This window comes from Parasteatoda tepidariorum, chromosome 6 (genome assembly GCF_043381705.1).
Source record: "Parasteatoda tepidariorum isolate YZ-2023 chromosome 6, CAS_Ptep_4.0, whole genome shotgun sequence".
Lineage (NCBI taxonomy): Eukaryota > Metazoa > Arthropoda > Arachnida > Araneae > Theridiidae > Parasteatoda > Parasteatoda tepidariorum.
The window spans coordinates 84,025,520-84,053,285 of record NC_092209.1 but is presented as its reverse complement, the minus strand read 5'-3'; the positions used below and the strand labels follow the sequence as shown (position 1 = coordinate 84,053,285).

Below are 27,766 nucleotides of genomic sequence, written 5' to 3'. Positions count from 1 at the left end.
ATATATATATATATATATATATATATATATATATACAAACATATCTTATATCTTAATTCATTTTTATTCGCTTTTTTCTCTCCATTTATACTTAATCTTGGATTTGGAAGAAGATTTTAAATCTTCTTCACAGTGAACTATTTTTTTTTCATTGGCATCCCATCCCCGAAGTCATTCGGTATATGGTTTTTAATTCTTTAATAAGTAAAATATTAATTAAAATACTTTCTATTTTAAAGAAATGTATCTAATTAACTGGAGAACCTGATTAAAATTCTAAAAAAAAAAAGCATAAGTCTCCTGTGAATCAAATAACGTTAAATCCTTCACCGCCTACTGAATTTAACATGATCTTTTCTTAAAATAAAAACTCTAGGTGGATTAATTAATGACTTTTTATTTCGGTTGGGACTAATTATTAATTGCAACACTAATCCGCCGAAAAGAATTATAGTTAAGTCTCAGAATAAAAAAGACAACAAAAAAAATTACGTAAGTAAGATTTATTTATTAATGATCTTAAAATGAAGTCTTAGATTATTTTTTAATACATAGTCGAAATAATTTATTTAATTTAAATTTTTAAAATGTTTTATATGTTAAAGGAGATAAACTTTCAATTCTCGTTTTAGTAGCAGCATTAAAAGAGAAAGTAAATGTATGCTTAACTTTGTGTACCTGGGTATTAAAATAACTAAAAATAACAGTTTCATGTAATTAAGGAAAACATTATTTGAAAAATCCGCCGTTTATATTTGATAATTTTACCCATTATGAAGATTAGTTTTAAACGCATTTTAACCCGTTTAAACATATGAAAAGCAGGAAGGAAAGAACGTTTTAAAAGTAAATTCAAAGAAAAAAAGGATTTAGCAAGCGAAAAGGAAGAGTTTTTTCAACTATTCCTTTTCACGGCTCATCTTCACTGAGTAGTAACTCTCGGAAAGAACCGATTTTGCACGTTATTTATTTTTTCAAACCTTAGTAATCCCCAAAATGCAACAGATGAAGATCCAATCGTTATTTTTGCGAAAGATGGACAAAAATCGTTCTTGATATGTATTTTCACAAAAGATTTTTCAAAGTTGATGTCGGTCAGTCTTTTGTAACATTACTCTTAAAGCATATTGTTCACCTATTTTTTTTATTGCATGGAAATTCTTAGGGGATTTTTTAAAATGGGGTTCAACTTGTTTTCAAAGTTACTCACTTTTGTTTAAGGAATACTATTCAAATTTTGGAAAGTATTCCGTAAAAAGTATTCCTTGGAATTTTTAGGAATGAATTGAATTGATTGAACTGACATTTTTGATATTTGAATATTTATGTCATTTTTCACAATGTTCACAACAATCAATATTTTACCATTTTGCATAAGGTTGTAGAAATGCAACAAAACATTTTTGCCAATGAATTTTTAGTTTTATGTTGTAAATTTGATTCATTATTTTTTGCGTACTTAAAATGAGCTGCCTCATTTATCTAATGCAGAGGTCGTCAAACGTGTCTATATAGACCCCCAGGGGTCTATTTAACAAAAGTGGGGGTCGATCTGAGCCAGGGGGTCAAATGGGGGTCGATCCGAATCGGAAGGGTCGATTGAGGGTCGAAGAAAAAACAGTTCTTAATACGTACATCCCAAACATCCAATTGAGTATGTAAAATTTGTGAATTTTTTTTATATTTCACTTAATATCAGTTTCTTTATGGAACATAAATTAATAAACGTATCATCAAAAGTGTGGACATCAACCTGCAAGATGAGTTTGCTGAATTATTATGCAAACGTCTATGCTTGAAGCAAAGACGTTTGTTGAAAATTTAACAATAAGTAAATTTTGAACAAATATAAATATAAAGCAAAAATATGTAGAACTTTATGAAATAGCTCAGCCTTTTTATGCTAGCTTTTCCAAGTTCCTATATAGTTGAAGCCGGTTTCAGTCACGTAAATTCAATCTTAACTATAAGTTCAGAAATAAATTAAATGTGGAGTTACGATGGAATTTCAAATTAAAATTGACCAATTTTGAATCCAATATAGCGAACCTTGCAAAAGAACACCAGGCACACTCATCTCATTGGTTAAGAAGCAATAAATCTGTAGTTACTTTACTTATTATTTCTACTTATTTATAATTACTTATTATTTAATAAATATTAAGGTATTTAAATTTCAACATTAATATATTTTTCATAAAACTATTGTTACACAATGTACTATTACTTTAATANGAGGTCGCCAAAGTGGTCTATATAGACCCCCAGGGGTCTATTTAACAAAAGTGGGGGTCGATCTGAGCCAGGGGTCGAATGGGGGTCGATCCGAATCGGAAGGGTTGATTGAGGGTCGAAGAAAAAACAGTTCTTAATACGTAAATCCCAAACATCTAATTGAGTATGTAAAATTTGTGATTTTTTTTTATATTTCACTTAATATCAGTTTCTTTATGGAACATAAATTAATAAACGTATCATCAAAAGCTTGGACATCAACCTGCAAGATGAATTTGCTGAATTATTATCGGATCTTGAAGCAAAGATGATTTTTGAAAATTTAACAGTAAGTAAATTTTGAACAAATATAAATATAATGCAAAAATATGTAGAACTTTATGAAATAGCTCAGCCTTTTTATGCTAGCTTTTCCTAGTTCCTATATGGTTGAAGCCGGTTTCAGTCACGTAAATTCAATCTTTTCTATGAACAGAAATAAATTAAATGTGGAGTTTTCGAGGGGATTTAAGATTAAAATTGACCAATTTTGAATCCAATATAGCGAACCTTGCAAAAGAACACCAGGCACAACTATCTCATTGGTTAAGAAGCAAAAAATCTGTAGTTACTTTACTCATTATTTCTACTTCTTTATAATTACTTATTATTTAAAAAAATATTAAGGTATTTAAATTTCAACATTAATATATTTTTCATGATACTATTGTTACACAATGTACTATTACTTTAATAAATGTTTAAATTTTAAAATAAATGTACAAACACAGTATCTAATAGAGTTTTATCTTAATTAACGGAAAATTGCTTTTATGGGGGTCGATGGAGATTTCGAAAAATTATATAGGGGTCGATGATGAAAAAAGTTTGGCGACGCATGATCTAATGCAATATTTTTTATATTTTAAATCAGATGTGTAGAGATAAAAGTTGAACAAATTTCTTATTTTCTACCTGTATTTTTGTAGGCGCTATGGCAGATTTTGTAAGTCCATGTCATACAAGCTTTCTGCTATGTCCTTTAAAAGCATCGAAATTCGTATTTCTCCTTATCACAGAGTTGAATCACGTTACAACAAAATATTTTTTTAATTAAAAAAAATATTTGGTTGTCTTTTAAGTGATGCTGCCCCATTGAAATCGTTGCAGAAAAGTGATGTTTTGAGAAGTTAAACGTCACGTATGACGTATTACGGAATACGCTCTTAATTAACACTCCTCGCCACCTTTTCTGAATGGACCTTCTGATTTTGTCTCTTGTTTTAAGTTGAGAGTTATAAAAGTAGTCAGGAACCTCCGTCGTCTATTTTATTTTATTTTATAACCATAGCTGAACAGCCGACCCAATTCTGTGTTTACGTGAATTGCTTTAAATAGATGAATTAATAAATGGTACATGCATGTAACTGAATTTAATTATATGTACTTGTTTTATTACAATCATGTGAAATTAAACATGACCGGTTAGCAGAATTTGCTCTGGTGATCTGCAACACTCTTTTCATAAATTTTAATTTATCTCCGATTCAACACTGTCTGTCAGAAACTATTATTGCAAAAATGCTACTTTAGCAAAATTTGTAAACATAAAGCCTTTAAAGAATATATATATAATATCTTTGTATTATTTAAATTGATTTCGAATTTTAAAAAAGTGATACTTTAAAAAATATGTTGAGTATCCGTATGCAGTGAAAGTACGTAATCAAGCAACAACAAAAAATTCTATACTTTTTGTCTCAAACAATATTATCTTGATAAATGTTCTTAGAAATTTATATTTTATTTTATAACCGTTGTTGAACAGCCGACCCAATTTTTGGGCTTACAATCACTAATGTTCAACTCCGTAGCCTAGTAATTTTGAACCCAATCCAGAAGACAAGAGAACTCTTGGATCAAGTATCGGGAGAAATTTGTCTTAGTGGAGACTTTTTGATGGAACTCACCCCCATCTGCGTTACATGGAGAGGAAAGCCACGAAAAACTTCCCAAGGTTAGTTTAACGGCAAGGGGACTTCAACTCATGACCCATCTATCACGGAGGATATTTTACGCCTGCACTGTGGTCGGTGCAAGCCGGATGCGGAATTCGTATCGACCAGCCATCGCCGGATTCGAACCCGGTTCGCCTCATTGGAAGGCAAACGCTCCATACCCTGAGCAATCGCTGCTCCTTAGAAACTTATAGTTTTTTTAAAAAAAGAAGTCTTAGTTTTTCTTGCTTTTTAATTTTTTTAAATTTTTTTTTTTTTTTGAAAAAAAAAAATGCAACGCCCATTTCTTGCTGAAGGTTTTTTTCCTCCAAGAAATCATGTATATAACTCATTAAAGTAATTTCTTTAAAATTCTATACAACATGTGTTGCTTGTTTTAAAAGTTAAAATATAATACGCAATAGAGTTTGTTTACAAAAAATCTCGGTTTACACTAGAATTAATATATTCCCAATATCAATATTTGTTCTTAACGTATTAAGTAAAAAAATATATCCGCATAAGCAAGCCGTAAAAATTCATAATATTTATGCCTTTGTAAATCACAAACATGAAAAAAATGTTAAGAAACAAGTATAATGAAAATAAATGAAGCAAAAATAATTAGTGGTTTCTTTAAATAAATTGCCTTCCATGAAGAAAAAAAAATACTTATTATTTTTTTAAAAGAAAATTTGAAGCATGAGTTATTTACAGCATAACAAATATAAACACAATTTTTTCGTGTTTAAAAATCATTACTCTAACAACTTAGTTGCGAAAAATCAAATACTTTTTTTTTTAGACGCAAATTCTTTTGATGGCAAAAATGCTTGATATTCAAAGTGTCTATTTAACTCTACAAAAAATAATTGTTTCACACAGTTAAAGGCTCTTAGCACCTTAAAATAATCAGAATTTTTTAAATACATTTTCGAATATAAATATATTCGGATTTTCTTCTGGGTCGGGGCAATTTTGCAATTGAAATTTAGACTACTTTCCTATGAGCTAGAACACTCAAATCTCTTTTAAAGCTCCTTGACTGAATACAATGCTAGTTTTAATTGTTTCCTCACCAGCTAATGGCAGAATTTATTCTCTCTTTTATTCCGGTAGAATAGTTTATCGTCAATCAGATTTCTGACAACTTTCTGACAAACTATAGAGCTCAAATCTTATCTAGATCTTTATCCCTGATTTCCTTGTAAATTTCAATTGTTCCCTGACTAGTAAAATCATAATTTATCGTCATTTCATTGATATATTGAATTTATAGTCTGTCAGGTTTCTGAACGCTTTCCGACTAACAATTGTTCTCAATCACTGTATCCTAATGACAGTATAAATTACAATCGTTATCTGTCAGGTACAAGCAGAATTTTTTGCCATACTATTACTACAGGGGAGAATATATCGTCATTACGAAATCCGATAAATTAATGATTTAGGTTTTTAAATCATCTCTAGAGCTCTATGTTGTAGGACGATACAAATTATAATTGAATTGTTTCTTACGTAATAAAAGCAAAATATATTGCCAATCCAAGTTTCAATTACTGCTCACATAAAGCTACAAAAAATAAAAGTTTTATTTAAAATATGCGATTTTTAAATTTACTATAAATGCGAATATAATTTCATTTTTATCAATCAAGAAAGTGAAAAAGGTAAGCGAATCATGGCTTATGTTTTTCATAGGCGTCAATAGATGAGAATCAAAAACCAGAATTTCGCCAACGACCTTTGAAAATGAATTTAATATATCTCGTTTTACGAAACAATATTGAATGATTTTCTTACTTTTAACATAGTTTAAAAAGGTGTTGAGAATCATAACTCTTGGACTATTTCAACATTCATCTATCAAAGGATACCTCAAGATGGATACAAGTTAACATGTCTTATATACTATTGATTTGTTATTTAATATTTGTAGTGGTAGTTACGCCACAGTTTTTTTTTTTCTTTTTTAAAAAAATTTATTCGATTTTTCAACAGATTATTTTTAAAAAAATTATTTAAGAGCAAAATGTTGATTTTTCACACAAAAAAAAAATAGTTGATTTTAATAATGCGTTATTTTAAAAAAAACTCTTTGAAATACAATTTCAAATGAAATTAATTGTTTTAATCACGTTTCTGTCTTACGTGGCTCCAAAAACAAGGGTATTTCTCTTTCTAAATGAGCAACACTACAGTTAGTCATCTATAATTAGTCATTTTGTTAGGTTGTCTAAAGAAATAATTTAAGTAATGTTAAATAATTAGTTAAACATAAAAAATCCGTTTTGATTCACTTTGTAAGGTTATCTCAAATTATTACTTAAGTAGTGTACGATTATTTTGGAATATTAGTATACTATTAATAAAGCAAAAACTGCATTTTTTAACCATAAAAAAATAATAAAAAATATAGCACTGATAACATTTATTATAAAAGAAAACTTAGTTTCTAATCAATAAATAATGACAGAGTTAATTAAAAACTAATCCTTAAACTCATTGGGTAAAAATTAATCCTTTACAACTATCACTTCATTCATTTCATCTTTTAATATTTTCACAATAACTCTGAACAGTTTTGTATTTTAACGTCGTAATTAACATACTTTTTCGGCGAAATAAATAAAAAAAGATAAGTGTTCTTTTCAAACTTTCTTTTTACTTCTAGCCACAAACAAAAGCTGTTTAGAAGAGAAGGATTTAAATATCAAATATGTCTTTTAATTTTAATTTTTTTAAAAATTCTTTTCAAAAGATCTCGATGAAAAGATTTCTCCAAGTTGAAAGATCTTTTTTTTTCTTAATTAATAATTAATATCATTCGAAGATAAGGATAAAAAAAAAATCGTTTTCTATTATGATGTAGAAAATGAAGATCTGTATGAAATAATGAGTAGATCAATTAATCGAAATATAGATATTTATTTCATGAATTTTTTAACTTAATAAAAAGAACTCGATTTGTGAACAATTACGGTTAAGATTTTTAACTGCATGGTAGATAATGACTCGTGTCAAAGCCCGGTATTTCATTTTAATTCTTTACACCGATTTTTTGTTTTTCTAATTCAATACCGGAACCAATTCATAGCACATAATACTTACCTGATTTAATGGTGGAACTTTGTTTCCTTGCAATATCGCTATCTTATGGGATGAATATTTGTAAGTTCTGGAATAGTTTTTCTAAGCGCATATCATACCAGCTCACCGCCATGTACTTGATAAAGCGTAGTAACTTATTTTTTTACACAGAATCGCCGGTGCATAGTCGCTTAAAGTTGGAGTAGGTTGCCATATTGCAGACTGTAACCACGATAGACAATGAAGAGCGTTTGCCTTCCAAAGAGGTGCATCGGGTTCAAACCCCAGCGATTACCGGTCGATACGAAATCTACATCTGGCTTGCACCTACTACAGTGCAGACGTAAAATATCCTCCGTGATAGATGGGTCATGGGTTGAAGTCCCCTTGCCGTCAAACTAACCTTGGGAAGTTTTTCGTGGTTTTCCTCTCCATGTAACGCAAATTAGGGTGAGTTCCATCAAAAAGTCTCCACTAAGGCAAATTTCTCCAAATACTTGATCTAAGAGTTCTCTTGTCTTCTGGATTGGGTTCAAAATTACAAGGCTACGTAGTTGAACATTAGTGATTGTAAACCCAAAAATTGGGTCGGCTTTTCAACAACAGTTATAAAATAAAATGTAAATTTCTAAGAACATTTATCAAGAGAATATTGTTTGAGACAAATTGTATAGAATTTTTTTTTTGCTGCTTGATTACGTACTTTCACTGCATACGGATACATTACATTTTTTTAAAGTATCACTTTTTTAATTCAAAATCAATTTAAATAATACAAAGATATTATATATACAGTGCAACCTCGAAAATCCGGACTGCTGGGGGGTTTGGAAGGTCCGGATTTCCGAAATTTCCGGATTTTAGATACCTTACTTGAATTGATAGAATTATCGAAGTTTCGAATTCGCCAGGCCGATTTCGCGATTAATCACGCGTGTGTAGACCTCCGACGTCAATTTTAACATAAATATACTCTTTAAATAATAAATAAAAGACATTAAAAATCAAACTTTCGTCATTTTCCCCCGCAATCGATCGTTTAGATAACATAACATTAGAAATTAAAACTAAAAATATAGGCTTACAACGCGAGCTGAATTTCAACTTATAACCGAAACAGATGCTTCTAGACTAGACTGTACCAGCTGATACTAATCCTTTTTTTGTTGGGAGATGAAAGTACTTGTCCCCGCTTCCTAAGCTTCAAGGTTAAGAAAGAACCAGTTTTCTTTCATCACAAGGGGGAAAAACAAGGAGATGGAAGAACTCCTCCTTCTGAGGTGATTCTCCTTCAGGAGGAGGGGGATTCCCCTTTATATTCTTTGTTATCCATACAGAGCTGATAAGAATGACTGAAATTTCCTTATCAGCTATGAGCTTTCATTCATTTCCCACCTCTACCTCTTCATTGTTGCAAAAGAGTTGTGGGATTCCCCTTCAGGAGGAGAGGATTTCCCTTTATATTCTTTGTTATCTATTCAGAGCTGATAAGAATGACTGGAATTTCCTTATCAGCTATGAGCTTTCATTCATTCCCCACCTCTACCTCTTCATCTACTGCTTCATTGTTGCAAAAGAGTTGTGGGATTCCCCTTCAGGAGGAGGGGATTTCCCTTTATATTCTTTGTTATCCATACAGAGCTGATAAGAATGACTGGAATTTCCTTATCAGCTATGAGCTTTCATTCACACCCCACCTCTACCTCTTCATCTACTGCTTCATTGTTGGAGAAGAGTTGTGGTTTTGCATTAAAATTTTTATTCTAAGCGATTATTTTTTAATTTTTTCTTTTGAAAATTTTTTCTGACGAACTGGACGTATGAGTCCGGATTTTAGAGATTTCCGGATTTCAGAAGTCCGGATTTTCGAGGTCGTACATATTCTTTAAAGGATTTATGTTTACAAATTTTGCTAAAGTAGCGTTTTTACATTAATAATTTCTGACAGACAGTGTTGAGTCGGAGATAAATTCACATTTATGAAGAGACTGTTGCAGATCACCAGAGCAAATTCTGCTAACCGGACATGTATAATTTTGCATGATTGTAATAAAGCAAGTACATATAATTAAGTTCAGTTATAAGCATGTACCATTTATTAATCATCTATTTAAAACAAATCATCTTCTTTTCCCTTCTCGGCTACTGTGGATTTTCTAGTTTTATTTCTCACTTTCATTTCCCATTTTTTCGTTGTCAACTTTGCGTTTTATATTTCCAATCACTTTTGTTTTTTCTCCGTCCCGTCTGGCAACATGTCGGCAGTTTTTTTTCTTCCGCTTCGTATGTTTTTGTAGCTAATGAAGTTTTTAATCAAGTAATAATTATTACTGGTTGACAAAATTTTATAATTTTTGGAATCCCTGTAATCATTCCGTGGGGCCCAGGGTTTCCAGCCCCCTCAAAGAACACCGTTTGGGAACCACTGTTCAAAGTCTTTTGCAAAATATAGTTTGAATTTTCTAGAATAGAATCCGTTTAAAAGCAATCTAGTGTAGAATCCGTATAAAAGCAATCTGGTATAGAATCCGTTTAAAAGCAATCTATTATAGAATCCGTTTAAAAGCAATCTAGTAAAGAATCCGTTTAAAAGCAATCCAGTATAGAATCCGTTTGAAAGCAATCTATTATAGAATCCGTTTAAAAGCAATCTAGTATAGAATCCGTTTAAAATCAAGCTAGTATAGAATCCGTTTAAAAGCAATCTAGTATAGAATCCGTTTAAAAGCAATCTAGCATAGAATCCGTTTAAAAGCAATTTTCATAGATCTAACTTCATAACCCTTGTATCAAAATATAAATAAGTAAAAAGTAAAATACATAAAATACCTTTATATTAATTATGTAGAGTATTACTTGTCAGAAATAGTTAAAGAAGTTATAATTTTCTGATCGTTAAATTAAATAAAAACTTTAAATTTTAGATGGTAATTAAAAAGTAATCTACCCTATCATCGTAATATCATTAATTATGATCTTCTCAACAATTATTTTTATCTCTGAGAGCCTGACGGATATTGTATATTGGCTCCTAATAATTATCCCTCTTTTTCATTCAAGATTCAAGTCATTAATTTTAAGATTTCTTTTTTCCTGGTGACGTCATTAGCAGTTAGGAGTTCCTTGTGTTTAATATCAATTTTTTAAAGTTCTTTCATTATTTTGTTCTAAGGAAAATTTTCTTACAGGATGAGGCTCATTTTTAATTAATTTCTCACGTTTTGGAAACTTCTTTGATCCTTTAATCAAATAATGAAGATTTAAATTTTAGTCAAAATCAGCCGTGGAATATTAGAATAAGTATGGAAGAAAAGTTTTCTTTTCAAGATGCTTTTCCAAAGATCTTCCGCCAAAAAGAAGAAAACAAAATGCGATTCCTGTTTCTTAAATTTTAAAATTAAAGATTTAATTTTATACTACATAAATTATCTTTCTGTAAGGAATTCAGTTTTTTTTTTTTTTTTTTNTTTTCTTTTTTTTTTTTTTTTTTTTTTTGTAAAAATAAATACGTACTTGCAAAAATTAGAATATTATTTAAGTTTTTGAGAGATCAAAAAGTTGACGACGTTTATTCGCCTTGATGAAAACAATTGAAATAAATTAATATCTAATATTTCGATAATTTTGTGAGTGTGATCATTGAAACTATTGAAAACTTCATAGATGTTTCAATAAAAAAATGAAGAATTAAATTTTTAAGAGCCTAAATAATTCAGCATTTGTGCAATTTGTTTAAATATTATAAATTAGATTTTCATTTAGCTTTTTATTTTTACAAAAATGTTGTGTTTTATCTGCATATTCATATTCTGCTCCATTTTTATAATTGGATACCTTCAAATGACGTCATAATAGGTAATTCGTAGCATTTGTCGATTCAGAAGCCAATCAGATTCGAAACACACGCATGACGTCGCTTAGAGGTATCCAATTTAATCTGATTTAAATCACATGGGTTAGCATCATCACTTCACTTCTTCTTTAGTTACAAGTAGCAAGCAGAAAGCTTTAAGTTGGACGAAGTTCATTCTTACAAATAAGAATATCTGTACTCATTGGTTAAACAATTGGGTACAAGCCCTTCAAGAAGAAAAAGATCACGAAAACCTACACATGTGACGTACGATTTCAGCGCCAGCTGATCGTTTATAAGCAAAATGGCTTGTTAAAGTTGAGCTAAGTTTTTCCACTATGTTGGAATGTTAATTAGCGCGAAGTTAATTAAATACAAAGCCGTATAGCGCATCAAATCTGTTGAATTATAATTCTTTCTCGTCTGCGTCTTTTACTTACTTAGATTTATTATTTGCTTATGCCTTTTGTTTTAATGGTGATATATTTTTGCTTTGTGTATCTGGCAACTTCGATACATAATTAGCTTGTTTATTTTATACATGATTTTGTGCTTGTCTATAGTAAGAAAGAAAGTAAGAAATGTATAGTGAAAGAATTTTTTTGAAGGAATCTTTGTGAAAGAATATAGAATGAGTCACTTAAGAGAATTGACACTTGACCGGTTTGGCTTACCCGAAATGGAATGCAAAGAACAGTTGCTAACGTAAGCAAATGCCTCTTTTCAACAACCAATCAGGATCGAGATAACCACACTATGTATCCTATTCTAAGGTTAATTGGTATAACAGTCAAGAATATCTGTACTCATGAAAATTCAGGTACACTGACCATTCTGTTTGTTGTATCAACAATCTGTATCTGGTTTGTTATATCAATTCTGTTGTATCAACACTCACAATAAGGCTGTATTCAATGATTGTCGTACTGAATTCGTGATTTTATCAGTTTTATGTGTTAGGTAATAGAAAATGATTGTGATATCATAATATTCGATAATAATTATCACCAATAATCGTGATATTTTCGTGTCCGATGTGCATTTAACATTAACGATATTTAACACGACGATTATAAATTAATCACGACGATAATTAAACACGACGTTTAATTTGTAAATTATTGATTGCTGGTGGCGTGAGTAAACCTGAATCTGGCATTGTTCTCATATGTTGGCGAACTTTGCTTCATGATCCCTATAACTAGGTGTTTTAAACCGTGATTTGAGGACATATTAGCGGAGCGTCCACGAAATATCTTATGATTCAGGGACACCCATATATTTATGAAAATATTAATTTATATGTGCAAAAAAGTTTTATTATTTAAAAAAATAACTACTATCAGATACAGGGCCATCTTCATCAAACTTAATATCACTACTAAACAGCTTTGATGTATCATATGATATTCTCTGTTTGTTGTAAAATTAAGTAGCTCATGTTTATTAGCTTATTTCTAGCTGAGATTTTTTTCAGACGGGTATGGAGTTTCCATAAGTTAGTTTTAGCATGGTACTTTTTTGCTTTTCGATAGTATTCTCAGTATGTCAAAATTATCTTGTTTAATAAAACATAAGCATTTCTGAAAAAAAAAAATTCATATTTCGATGTTTCACTGCACATCGAAACGATGACATGTTTTCGAAAAAAATGAGAGTTACTCGAGAGTTATTAAGATTTGAAGACAATTCTGTCCTCAAAGAGATTAAAAGTTTTTGTCTTCCAAATTCATAGATCGTACTCAAGATTTGAGAACATTTGGTCACTTTACTTATAACCGATAATTACAGTTAATACTTACCAGCAAAGTACCGGAAAATTCAATTGTAAATCAATTTTTTTTCTTCAATTTATCGGGTACTCGATAAAATGATTGTGCCTAACCATGTGATTTAAATCAGATTTAATTGGATACCTGTAAGCGCCATCACGCGTGTTTGCGAACCTGATTGGCTTCTGAATCGATAAATGCCTCAATTTACCTAGGATGATGTCACTTGTAGGTATCCAATTACCGGGTTTGTTTGTATTTTATGACTTTGCATTTAAATATCGTCTGCATAGATTGGTTTTCAAAATATTTTAAAATTTATATCCTTGATTGTATATTCCAAATTTTTACAACTAACGCAACAGTATATCAATTTCTTATTCTCACTAATTTTTTTTAATTTAAAAATTTAGTTATAGTTTATTTATCTACTAAAGTAGCGACGTTTTGGTTGCACAAAGGAAAATAAAAAAGAACCTTATAATTCTGTGAAAAAGTTCGTCTCAGTTCTTTTGGCTTTTTCTAGCAGACGATCGTTAGCGCTTGGCAGTAGGTTCAAATTCTTAGTCGCTTACAGGTATCCAATTATCAAGTGCTCTATTCTATCTAACAAATGTTATAAAAATAACATATTACTCGATAAAAATCTTATTAATATTCGACGAAAAAGCTTTTTTTAAAAAACCTAACTATAACTACTTTGTTCGAATTTCCTACCAACTCAGTTAAAAAACTAAACTTCACAGCGTTCTTAAAAGAGCGTAGTTTTAATTTATTAAATTATGTCGGTTGGTGACAAATTTCATCTCTTTCGCCTTTTGACGCGTTGCGAAGTAGAATTCATGAAGAAACAGTGAATTATTCATGAATTTTCAGTCAATGTTTCTCACATTTTATGCGTTTAGGGATGTTAAACATCGCAACTCCAAAACTGAAGGAGAGAATCTAATAAAGTTGCGTATTTATACGGCTGTCACTTCAAATGCAATTCATGGACTTCCGCAATACATAAATTATACTGTTGCATTTAGGAACTTTTTTCCAAAAATAAAAAAGAGAGGCATTCGATACATTTTCCACTTCTAAAAGAACGCAAAAGCTTTAGAATTTTTTTTTTATGACTCTGTAAAAAAAAAAAAGGTACATCTTTAACCAGTATTTGGTGCTAAGTTTCATAATACCATACCAAAGTTTATTTAAATGAAAGATCACTTTATTTAAATTACGCCATAAATTGTGAAGTTTGATCGAGAAATACTTCCATGGTGCAACTGACTGCACCGAAATTTGGTAAAAGACACAAAACTTTGACTTTGAGAACTGGACGCTCTTGTTTACGGCGCCATTTTTTCTTTACAACTTGGTTTTCTTGCACGACTAATGCATGTTGTTTCAAGTTCCTCCTTATATAAATAGATAAATGGCTTATTTGCATTAATTAAAGTTCATTTATTTTATGTTACCTTTTCAAATTTGGTTGGCTGTATAAAATGGCTAGACGTATGTCATAAAATACGGTAAACAGTTTTGTTACGGTAAAAAGCTACCTTGACCTACATTTGAGAGGTTTAAAAATGCCCATTAATGGTGCAACCTTCCTATGCTTTTATAAAAGAAAAAAAAAGATTAAGATCGGTGTACAGTTTATATTTTATTTCATGGGCTGAACTACTAAAAATGTGTTTTACTTAATCTAATAACATAAAGCCACCGACTAGACCAAAAAAATAATAATAAATATTAAAAAAACTTATAGATGTTATGTTTTCTAGTTGCGTTGGCATATGTCTTTCAGTATTGATTAGTTGATTGTTATTTTTTTACCAGGGATATTCAGATAGTTTAATAAAAAAAATTAATGAAAAAAACTCTCACCCTTTAAAAAATTTGTGTCTCGAAAAATGTCAATCCAATTATTTTAAATCATTATTTACAACAATAATGAAAGCATAATTAAATATTCGCTATTTCTTGTAATAGTTAAGCACAATTCTAATGCTTAACGAAAATAAAACGTTTTTAATTCTTTAACTAAGGGATTAGTGCAAGAATTAATGAGTTTAAGGGAACATTAAAATTCATCTTTTTATTTTAATTCCGAGTAATTCCTACAGATCTATTGATAAAAAAAAGACTTTTTTTTATTTAAATTTAGAAAATGATTATCGATTACTTTTCAGATCTAACTAAAATGGATGGGAAAAAAATTAAAAAACCTAATTAGCACTCATTAATATTTTTATCAATTTGTGTAAAAAATTCCTTTTGCCTTTTATTTTCGAATGCATGCATTTATTTGGCTCTTTTTACAACTCTTTGGAAAAAGAAGAAAAAAATAACTTTTAATTATTTTCAATTTAATAGTACTTTAACTTTCGTTAGAGTATTGATTATTATGATGATAATCTATACGTGATTTTTTCTTGTATTAAAAAAAATTACTGAACACATTTTAAAGAACATTCTTCGAAAATAATTTTTATTTTTACTAACTATTATTTCAACTGTATAAATTCATTTATATTTTTTTTTATTTCAGATTCAACCATACGCTTTAGGGGTAAGTTATTTTCTTTTAATTGTTATGAACATGCTTTGTAGTTAAGACTATTTTTTTTTTACGTATTTTTGTTGCTTATGTTTATTGTAACCTTGATTTTCAAGGCAAAAAACTGAGCACTAAAAGAATGTAGATAAGATAACGAAGATAAGATTCAATACCATGCCTTAATATATTTTGGTTAGAACTGTTTAGTTTAGTTATCCTCACTTTAGTAAGGTTACCCTCGTACCCATAGTTACCCTAGTGAGTCTTTAGCTGTACCCTAGTAAACAAGATTACTCTCGTTCGCCTTGGTTACTCTCGTTAGTAAGATTACCCTCGTACTCTTAATTACTCTTGCTAATAAGATCCTCCTCGTACCTTATCGTTAACCTCGTGAATAAGATTACCCTCGTACTCTTTATTTGTTCCCTCGTAAACAAGATTACTCTCGTAGCTCTTAGTTATTCTCGTTAGTAAGATTATCCTTGTACCCCTTTGTTACCCTCGTTAGTAAGATTACCCTCGTACCTTTTAGTTTGCCTCATGAGTAAGATAACACTCGTACCCTTAGTTACTATCCTTAGTAAGATTACCCTCGCACCCTTTAGTTATACCCTAGTAAACAAGATTACTCTCGTACCCCTAAATATTTCTCATTCGTAAGATTACCCTTGTACCCCTTAGTAACCTTCGTTAGTAAAATCACCTTCGTACCTCTTAGTTACCCTAGTTAGTAAGATTACCCTCGTACCTTTTAGTTTACCTCATGAGTAAGATAACACTCGTACCCGTAGTTATTATCGTTAGTAAGATTACCCTCGCACCCTTTAGTTATACCTTAGTAAACAAGATTACTCTCGTACCCCTAAATATTTCTCGTTCGTAAGATTACCCTTGTACCCCTTAGTAACCTTCGTTAGTAAAATCACCTTCGTACCCCTTAGTTACCCTCGTTAGTAAGATTACCTTCGTACCCTAAGTTACACTCGTTAGTAAGATTACCCTCGTACCCTTTAGTTGATCCCCAGTAAACAAGATTACTCTCGAACCTCTTAGTTATTCTCGTTAGTAAGATTACCCTTGTACCCATTAGTTACCCTCGTTAGTAAGATTACTTTCGTAACCTTAGTTACACTCGTTAGTAAGATTACCCTCGTATCTTTTAGTTCACTTCGTGAATAAAATTACCCTCGTACCCTTTAGTTGATCCCTAGTAAACAAGATTACTCTCGAACCTCTTAGTTATTCTCGTTAGTAAGATTACCCTTGTACCCATTAGTTACGCTCGTTAGTAATATTACCTTCGTACCCTAAGTTACACTCGTTAGTAAGATTACTCTCGTACCTTTTAGTTCACCTCGTGAATAAGATTACCCTCGTACTCTTTAGTTGTTCCCTAGTAAACAAGATTACTCTCGTACCTCTTAGTTATTCTCGTTAGTAAGATTACCCTTGTACCCATTAGTAACCTTCGTTAGTAAAATTATTTCGAAAACATAAAAGCCGCATCTAAAAGCGAGTATCAATATTTAAAAATTTTGAAAACCCTATAAGATAAGAATAAAAATATTTTTGGAAGCATAGGAAAGAAACCGAAAAATAGAGTAACAGTAATCAAGTTCGGAACCCTATAAAAAGTAGAAAAATATTTTGGATACATAAAAATAGTTTCTAAAAAATGGATCTCACAATTTTTAAAAATTTAGAAACCTATGTTTGAAATAATAAAAATATTTCGGAAGCATATGAGAGACTTCTTGAAAGATGATTTACTGTTCTTAAATAATTGGGTAACCTTTTTAAAGAAGACAAAAATATTATAGAAACATAAAAGAAACTTAGAAAAGGTGAGTTATAATCGCTAAGTAATTGGAAACTCATTTGAAAAAGAAAAAACATAAAACGGATTTCTGTGTATTGCAAGTCTATAATTTCGATTTCACATAAATGCAGATCATAATCCGCATTATGACATCATTAAATTGGAAATGTCTGCACCATAAATGAGCTCATGAACTAGTTGAATAATTACTAATTAATGTTAATCGCATTCAAATTGTTACAAATAACAGCGATCGCGTATAATATTCTAACAATCTCTATTATGTACTGATAATTCCTCGGACCATTTATATAATTTTCTGTAAGATATTCTGCACAGAATCTAGTTAAGTCACATAGCTGTTATTAAATGTTAACAATAAATGCATTTGTTGCGGAAGGTACTTCTTTAAATATCAGGGATGATATTTTTCAATAATTTAAGAGTTTATTAGTTTTGATCATAAACTACCTAGACAATCTGCCCTTAGCTACTAAGCACTCGTTATTGTTAAAATAAGATCATTTCTGGAACAACAACAATGCTTCTGCTATGATACTTTTCAATTCTTTAAGAGTTTATTAATTTTAATCATAAACTACCTAGATAATCTGCCCTCAGCTACTAAGCACTCGTTATAGTTAAAATAAGATCATTTCTGGAACAACAACAACGTTTCTGCTCTGAGAAAAAAGTATGGTTAAAACTACTAGAATATGGTAAAATTTACCGCATTTCTGGCTCTACGAAGACAACAAAAAGCTTGGTAAATTTTACCAAAGCACTTGGGTAATGATTTTGTTAAAATTAATTACAAAATATGATTTTATATCATGTGATAAAATTTNTTTTATCATGATACCTCAGGGAATGGCGTAAAAACGATTTATTCGATTAAACTTACTGAATAGGTGGGAATAAGAACTATAATTTTGAAAACTATAATTTTTGGTAAAGCGTTACCATACGAAGAAGAAAATTATTAAATGAATGGTTCAAATACCTTATAATTTGGTTTTTGTTAGTAGAATTATATTTTTTTTAAAAGAAATATCATTACAATACAGTACGGTAATTTTATCTGTTTTTTTTTCTCAGTGTGTTAACATAATGTTCTTTCTTGATTTTTCATTATCTAAAAGTCAAGTTACTTCAATCAAGCAATTAACACATTACTTGTTAGAATTAATCATGAATCATTTTTAGAAATATAATCCAAAAAAAAGCAAACTGATTAAAATATTTAAAAAAATTAAGAAAATTAACACAATGACATTTATTTATCCTTCAATATGTAAAGAGTGAAGTTAATAAACACAATCACACAATTAGCAAATTCGATGATACTATGAGAGAAACAAACTTATGAACTTGAACGATAAGGAAAATGTAAATGCACATATTACATAGGTAAATTACGAAAAACTCTTGATTCCGCACTTTGAAGCATTACCTTATATTTAACACACACTTTAGCTAGGTAATGTGCACATTTACATCTTTGAACTTTAGTGGTAACGTATATACCACTATATCAATTCTTTTTACTTAAAATTAATGCAACTCTAAATGTATTATATTATATAATAAAATATTTACTTTTATATTTGCTTTAGATAATTGTGATTATAGTTCTACCACCGAAAGGAATATTTCCCTTTTTATTTTAGTTCCATTCTTTTTATAGAACAGCCAACAATTCTAACTAATCTGAAAGCGAAACCAAATCCGTGTCCCCCTTTCCTGGCAATTCTAGAATATCCATCAAATTATTTCTACTATTCCTTTTCGAATCATTAAGTTAAATGATAGGCGTGGAATCACGCAGTTTCGGAATTTGAAGCTACTGCCAAGCGTTAACGATCGTTTGCCAGAAAAACCAGAAGAGTTGAGATGAACTTTTTCACAGTATTATAAGATTCTTTTTTATTTCTCTTTGTGTGATATTTATGTCAAAACGTAGCTTCTTTTGCAGATAAATAAACTATAACTAAACGTTCAAATTAATAGAATTTATTGACAATACGAAATTGATATATAGTTGCGTTAGTTGTAAAAATATGAAATACAACCAAGGATATAAATTTTAAAATATTTAGAAAACCATTCTATGCATACGATATTTAAATACAAAGTCATAAAATACAAACAAACCTCGTAATTGGATACCTGCAACGGACGTCATAGTCGGTAAATCATGGCATTTGTCGATTCAGAAACCAATCATATTCTCATCACCCGTGACGTCACTTACATGTATCCAATTAAATCGGATTTAAATCACATGGTTAGGCATGATCACTTCACTTCTTCCCGAGTTGCTGCAGGCAATTGAATTATTTTTACTAAAAGATTGTATAGGTCCCCCATCGTCATGTACAAAGTGAGCGTAAACCGAACCGGTAAAGTTTATTCCAGAGATTGAGGTAAAAGGAATAGAAAGGAGAATCTGGGGAAAGGGAATTTAAATACCTTATTTGACGTATTGTAGGAAAGAAAAGATTTTTTTTTAAAAAATCTAAATTTCTATCGTTCAAAAAAATCAAAAAAATTGGAATTATAGGCCAGTTTGGAATTCTCGCCAAAAGAACTGCTCTCATATTTCACACGTTTTAATATTCCCCACCTATGGAAAAGTGAATTCTTCCGACAACAGCGCCTAGAGCCGCGATCGCACAGAGGATAGACCATTCGCCTTCCAATGAGGTTAACCAGGTTCGAATCCTGGCGATGGCCGGTCGATACGAATTCCGCATCCGGCTTGCACCCACCACAGTGCTGACGTTAAATATTCTCAGTGGTAGACGGATCATGGGTTAGCCGTGAGGCTAAACGTGGGAGGCTCTCGTGGTCTTCCTCTTCATGTAACGCAAATTCGGGTTAATTCCATCAAAAAGTCCTCCACGAAGGCAAATTTCTCTCAACACTTGATCCAGAAGTTTTCTTGTCTTCTGGATTGGATTCAAAATTACAAGGCTACGTAGTTAAACATTAGTAGTCGTAAACTCAAAAATGGGATCGTTTGTTCAACGACAGCTATAAAATACCCGCGCCTACTTGCCATGGTTATATAATAGCTTTGCGTTTTAGTAAATTTTCACCGCGTTAATTTTTATAGCGTTTTCAGTAAAGCAATAAGATAATCGTTCGAAAATATGAAATTATAAGTTTTTTTTTAAACATTTTTCTTTGCTTTTGTTTTGCTTTTTGGTAATGTTCTCACATAGAAGAATAGAGAATAAAAGACATGAATATCCAAAGAAAATCCAAATGTATAGATCCCAAAACTTCAGCAAAAAAAAATATTTGAAAAGGAAAAGATATCACTCTATAGTTCTTGAAAAAAATATTTTAAAAAAACGTTTTTTTTTTCTTCTAACAATCCATTCGACCGATAACGTTTAAATTCTGTATTTTTACTTTGTTTAAAATGGTTTTAAAGTTTATGTACCTTACAATTCTTTCGAATTGTTAGGTACCTTTTAGCGCATTAATTCAAAAAGCAATAAAAATAATATTTTTTTAATGGCGAGTATTTGGGTCTATTACCAATTGGCCTGAGACCAGAATTGCTACTCTTTTATCGTTAGTCAGTGGGCACTGTGGCTAAACCAAAGGCAGTGGAGTAGCGTCGTCAACGTCATACAACCACAAACCTGTTTATAGAACAGATTACATTTACACAATCACACAGAAGAGCACACACGGAGAGAGAAAGTTACATTCGTGCTAGCGGTGGGATTCGAACTCACAACCCTAGATCCCGTAGTCTAGTACAGTAACCAGTGTTTGGCAAATAATAGTAATTTATTATTAAAAATTATTTTATACATTCAATTACTTTTTTTACAAATTAGTTTTATATTTGTGTGCAAAACTTTTCGAATTATTTAAAAAGTTGCCAAGATATGGAGAAATACGTGATAACTGAAAATAACTTTAAGGATCCAAACCTCTGTCCGCACTCCTGACTAAATTGATGGAATCTTATTTTGGAGAAAGCGGCTACCCCACACATTTTGATGCTCAAAAATTTAAATTCTTCGGGTGAGGGGGGATTATATATTTATTCAGAAAAAATACGTTTTCGTGTCTAATTTCTAAATAATAAAAAAATAGTGCGTGGAGTCCCTCCGCGAGGAAGAAGTTAAACTTCGTAACCTGCGACGCTAATAGTAGAAGAATCAGCAGTCGTAGAAGGATCACTAGTTCTATTCAACGACTCTTTTTCCTGCTCCGCTCGCTTCCGTGTTCTGTAATCACTGTAATATTGTGAATTTTTCCCTCTTGGACCTCTTGAACCAGNGAAGAATCAGCAGTCGTAGAAGGATCACTAGTTCTATTCAACGACTCTTTTTCCTGCTCCGCTCGCTTCCGTGTTCTGTAATCACTGTAATATTGTGCATTTTTCCCTCGCCGACCTCTTGAAACAGTGGAAGTGCTTGTGATTGCCTCATCGTCTCGCCATGGAAAATGTATTTGTATTAATAATGTATGTGAATGCGTCATAATGTAATTTCAAAAGAGAAAACCTAACAATCAATTGATATTCACAAGAGAGGTACCTTGACATAACCTTAAATCCGTCTCATTGTCCGTGGGATTGTTTTCACTCATTTTTTACAATTGTTATCCACTAAGTTTGAAAATAAAAAATACTATCCTATTAAATTATATGTGTATCAAAACAAACTAAAAAATATTTATAGAAAAAAAATACTTATTTTTATGCTAGTGAGAACCAAAACAATATGGAAATGAATGAGGGAAAACTGGATCCTACCACGTGATTTCCCGGCCAATAAAAATGTAGCGTTAAATGCTTAACGCAACCTTGTTGGAAGTCGCATAAGAAGTATAACTTCAATTAGTTTTGTGTCTAACTTAAAGTGTCATATGCAGTTATTAATTAATATATTAATTAATTTGAAATCATCCTTTGAACCGTAGATTAGCACTGAGAAATGCGAAAATTGGAACAAAAGTAATTCAGGGTAATAAATCTTTCATTTTTTCGCACTATGGCATTCTCTCTATCTATGGACAAATAAAAGCATAAACTGATATTTACGTTTTCTAAATATCCGTGTCCCGTATGTGTTGCGAATGTTTATCGTGAAATTTACTTTTCCTATATGATATTATGATCTTCGAATCCAATTAGGAATTTTCGGCTATTTATAACAGGATGATATGTTTAAAAGTTTTCACGTTTGCTTTTATCGTATCAAGTTTTTATTGGCTTTCACAACCACACATGTTTCTTTTCTTTTTTTTAAAAAAAAGAAAAAGATACCGTATTTGCGGACGTTATGGTATAGACTTCCCGTTTTGGCACGTTTAAGTATTCAGGGCAAGTTCTCGAAGAAATATTTTTCTTGAGAAATGTGTTTCGAATATTTGGATTTGTTCCAAGTTCAATAATTAATAACTTTTGGTGTTTCTTTTACAGAAATGCAAAGTAAAGATTTAAAACCTGTCTAAAATTGCGGTTGTAAAAATTTAGAGTCTGTTATTTTAAATCATAATTAAGAATATAAGCGAAATTACTTAAGCATCATTGGCGTCAGCAATACCGTATCGATATTTTAACCTTTCTCATAAACGAATTAGTACCATTTTTACTATTACTGCCATATTAATATTGCTTTTTAGTACATAGCTTTTGCTTTTTAGTTTTTCTCAATTAGTGCCTATTACCAAATTAATTAGTTAAATCGGTGTCAATGATAGCATGGCGAATTTTTATGTTTCTCCTAACCAATTTAGAACTATTTCTCAATTAATTTAGCTTTATAGTGCCTAGTTTTTTCAGTTAGAAAATATTACCAAAATTAATTAAGCATTGGCATCAATCATAGTATGGTATTTTCTACCCTTCATCTAAGTAAATTAGTATCGTTTCTTTATTAATTTTGCTCTTTAGTACAATGTTTATTTTTTTATTTTAATGTTATTGGCATATCAATAGTAGGATGAAATATTTAGTTTCTCCTAAACAAATTAGCAATATTCTCCATTAGTTTTCCTTATCAATATATACATAATTTTTTTACTTAAATCACAACTGATTTTAAATTATTTAGTATGATTAATAAATAAAGAAATAAAAATGTTTGCAAAAATACTCTTTACAAAAATAAACTACCGCAGAGCAAGCGCTTAGATATGGTTTTTCCATGGGGGGGGGGTCAGAAATTCAAATAAGAGAGGTTAAATTAACTGTTGCCTAATACTTATGTTTCATAGATTTTTAAATGGAAATTGGTAACGTTTTAATAATCAAAACTTAGTAATGTATTAATAAATTTAAAACTAAATCACGTTTTAAAAACAAAATAAACATGAAGTTTCAGGTGACTTTAGGAATACTAATTTGGTGACGTAGTACTCCAATGCTTTTACGTTTATGTTGATCATCGAGTTTTTCTGACATTATGAAATACGATGATCTCGGGATGAATGGTTATTCATTTTCGAATCCTTATTTCATCAATTCATATAAGGGAGTTGCATAATTTATAGCAAAACGCTTTTTAAGAGAAAAATATATTTAATAAGCAGTGATGAAGTATGGTGTTAACGTTATAGTGTCCTACAGTTCTTAAAAAAAGTTATTCAGGGGTAAAAACAAAAGTATTTTTGCATTTATTTCTTCGGATGTTACCCAAAAATAATTAAAATTTAAAAAATAAATAAATAAAAAAGGAAAACAAATATCAGCCTTCCATAAGGCCATTTTTTTTCTGGTAATGTTATGTTAAAATAATTTTTGGATTAAGATTCATTTATGAAAACAAATTCATTTAATTTTGTGAACTTAAAATTAATTTGATTTTCCAAGACCAATTTTGTGGTGCGAAGTTAGTTGCGACTTTTATAATTTCACTTGGGTTTTTTTTTCGTTTTGCCGGTTGCAAGGAAATTCAACTTGATTTTATTTTACGTTTTTTTTTTCTGAACGTCCCTTTTGATCAGTGTTTTAAAAAAGTAATTAAAATAAAAAATAAATTTAAAAAATAAAATTGAGGGAGGTCAACATTTCTTAACGACTTTTTGCTTGCGTTCGGCTAACCGAAAAGCACCTTATGCCCAATCTAAGCAATTGACTTAAACTTGAACTTCTTTACTTATAAATAACCAAATTTTTGTCATTCACAAAGATTAGTTTGTCGCATGCTTGAATCAGAAACTCCCCTTGTCTTCTTGGTTGGGTTCAAAATTACAATGTTATGTCGTAAACTCAGAATTGGGTAACCTGACGGCAAAGGGATTCTAACCCATGATCCGTCTATTACTGAGGATATTTTACGTCAGCCCTGTGATCGGTGCGAGCCGGATGCGGAATTCGTATCGACCAGCCATCGCTGGGATTCGAACCCGGTTTACCTCATTGGAAGGCGAATGTTAGTTCCCGTGGTTCTGACTTATATAATAGTACACTCCTTACCATTGAATTAAAAATATTGATTTTAGCCTTCAAGATTAAATAATTTGATCTCCAAATTTTTGTTAACTTTTTAAAGTAAATCATTGAATAATTTGTTTGGAAGCTATCTTCATTAATTAAGGGTAAATAGCTTTCCATAAACCTTTAAAAATTGACGAAGTTTTGTGAAAAGTCTCATAAAGGGTTTAAGTCACTCCGACTTATGACACCTTTATTTCTACGGATTATTTTCCTAAGACACTGAAATATCAGCATTCACTCATTAATAAAAAAGTAATTCCGACGCATGATCACACTATTTTATCGAGTGCTCTTCAAAGTAATTGAATGGCTCTGTGAAACTAAGCCCATCATTTTAACTTCCACCATTTAAGAGGGATTCTCTTAAAGCCAAACAGTGGAGTAAATATCACAGAGGGTGATTGTTTCGGAGATCGGGATTTAAGAGCTTAACGCCAACGATATCTAAGATCGCCAATTAAGCAGGCTTGGCTTGTTGTGACACAGGAGAGAATGGAGTAATTAGTTTAGGACGGCGTCAAGGACTTTTCTGTCCTTTGAAGAAAGCTTTCTCTATTATGACATTAAACATTACGTAGTAAATTATACGATGTAATAAAAAGTTTTAAATTTACGTTTTTCTCTTCTACTAAATTTAAAAGGGGGAAAATAATTTTTTCAGGCCTGATAAAAATGTAGGTTGTCTTACTTTTGACTGATAATTTGACTCTTTTGACGGCAAAGAATTTTCGTAGTTTGAAATTAATTACACGAAATTGATACAATCTACAAATTTGTCTCAATTAAAATTATTGTGCGAATTAGAGATTTGAGCACTCTAGTTATTTAGGTATGCGTTACACGTATCACTAATGTGGTTAATTTAATCGATCTCTATAATGTTTGACCACTTATATATATATATATATATTTTCTTTACTCTATGTTTGACAAAGGTTCAAAATATATGTATCGTATCTTTCCGTAGCGCCCTTTATGTTACCTCGGTGGCTCAAAGTATAGAGAAACCTTCCCATAAGGTGGCTAAGGTTCGAATCTCAGCGACGGCTGGTAGAAACGATTCCACTCTACTCGCACTGGCTACAGTGCTGACGTAAATTATCATAAGTGATAAGATCATGATTAGTATCTCCTTGTCTACGGGCTAACTTTTCTTGATTTCTCTCTCCATGTAATGCAAATGCTGGTTAGTTTCATTTCATCAAAAAGTTCACTATGGAGGCGAGTTATTTTTAATGCTCGATCCAAGAGTTCCCATGTCTTATGAGTTGTGTGGAAAATTACGAGACTATAGAGTTAAGCACTAATTGTCGTAAACCCAAAAATTGAGTCAGCTTGTCAACACCGGTAATAAAATATGTTTCAGAATTATGACTGGCGAATTAAGTTTCAAACCAATAGTTTAGATAATTTGTCTCAAATATGCATCTTCTTTAACTCACTGTAAAAAATTTTGGAGTATAGTTGCCACCACTTTCGGTGTTGAGGTTGTTGCTGTTGTAAGCCATTTGGGCAAGAGATGCCATTGTTCTTGTTTTCCAGTGGCGCCATCTATGGCTATTTATTTTATCAACTATCTCAAGATTTGTTTTTCGTCGGTTTTCATCAATTAATGCAATTATAGCATTTTAATCAGATTAAATTGGCGTGGATCATCTTAATAGGAATTTTGCGCTACTGAAATTTTATATCCACCAGTTTTGGCACTTACTACTAATACATCTTCTCAATACACATTGAATATTTTTTTTCTTCTTACTTCTACAGCATTTTTACTTTTCGATAGTTAAAAAGTAAAATATGTTGAAAATTCTACCTTTAATTTTCCATGCTTGATAAGGCGCATACCAAAAAGTACTGCGTTTTCACTAGCAAGCCTTGGTATGGATGGTTGATTGTCTACTAAAGCTAAGCGCAGATGGAGCTAGGGGTTAAAATTCGTCGTAAGACTTCCGGGTTACAACTTCCGACTGATTTTTACGCCTTAGTTTGAAAAAACTCACCATCCAATATTATTATACTTGTTGTGTTTTCATATAATGCCTTTTTTTTTCAATCTAATTTTCAACAAAACGAACAACAAATTAATTCGGAGGACTCCATAAGCTTGCTATAATGCTACCTAATAAATTACAAACGGTGCTATTTCACACAAATTTAGACAAATAAGGGATAAAACTCAAAACATGGTTAACCTTACACTTTATTTTTAACAAACAGAAACTTTATTAGGAACAAAAACAAACGCATAAATACAAAGAATATATATTCGTCGCCAAGAGGAAACTCCTGTCCAGGCGACAAAGAAAGGTAATACAATAAATTTAAAATAGAAATTAAGAAGAAAAAAAAAAGTGGGGGGATATTACAATTATAAATTATTTTGCTCATCGTAATACATCATATATTGTTGAACACTGTAATAATAGACAAAAAAATATACGAAACTATATAAAAAAATAACAAAGGTAACATAAGAAATTCATTTGGATTGGTAGAAGACTGGTATAAAAAATCGAATGCTTCCATCAAAGTGAAAAATAGAGATCTAATTCGTCAATGTTCATAACAAATTGTAATAAAGCACGCTTAAAAAAAGAATATATTTGGATATTTTGCAACTGAAATGGTAATTTATTATATAATTTAGGTGCTAAGTAATAAAACTGTTTTCGTGAAATTTCTTTTGTAAAGAGGGGAATCTCATATATTTCAGTTGGTCTCCTTGCAGATACATTAGTTTTTAATTTGCATATTAATTTACTGTTGTGTAAATAAAGTAAAATACGAAAAAATTCATTATGGCGAAATGGTAATAGATTAATTCTTTTATAGATATTGGTAGTAGTTACACTTGAATTATTTATATTTAGAGAATTAATAATCTTGAAGCATTTATTCTTAACTGAGATTAAGGGAAGTAAATTAGTTTTATATTCACCGCCATATATTATCGCACCATAATTAATTATAGAATAAAACCAGGAGTAATAGAGTGCTTT

General features: G+C 30.7%; 1 protein-coding gene across 3 annotated transcripts in view; it reads left to right on the top strand.

Moving 5' to 3' along the window:
• Positions 1 to 27,766, top strand: part of LOC107443134 (A-kinase anchor protein 13) — a 269,899-nt gene that overhangs the window by 68,332 nt on the left and 173,801 nt on the right. For all 3 annotated transcript variants that reach the window (XM_071181668.1, XM_071181667.1, XM_071181666.1), the window contains exon 2: positions 15,466 to 15,486. The gene's annotated coding sequence lies outside the window, so the exon portion shown is untranslated. The remainder of the gene's footprint in view (positions 1 to 15,465; positions 15,487 to 27,766) is intronic.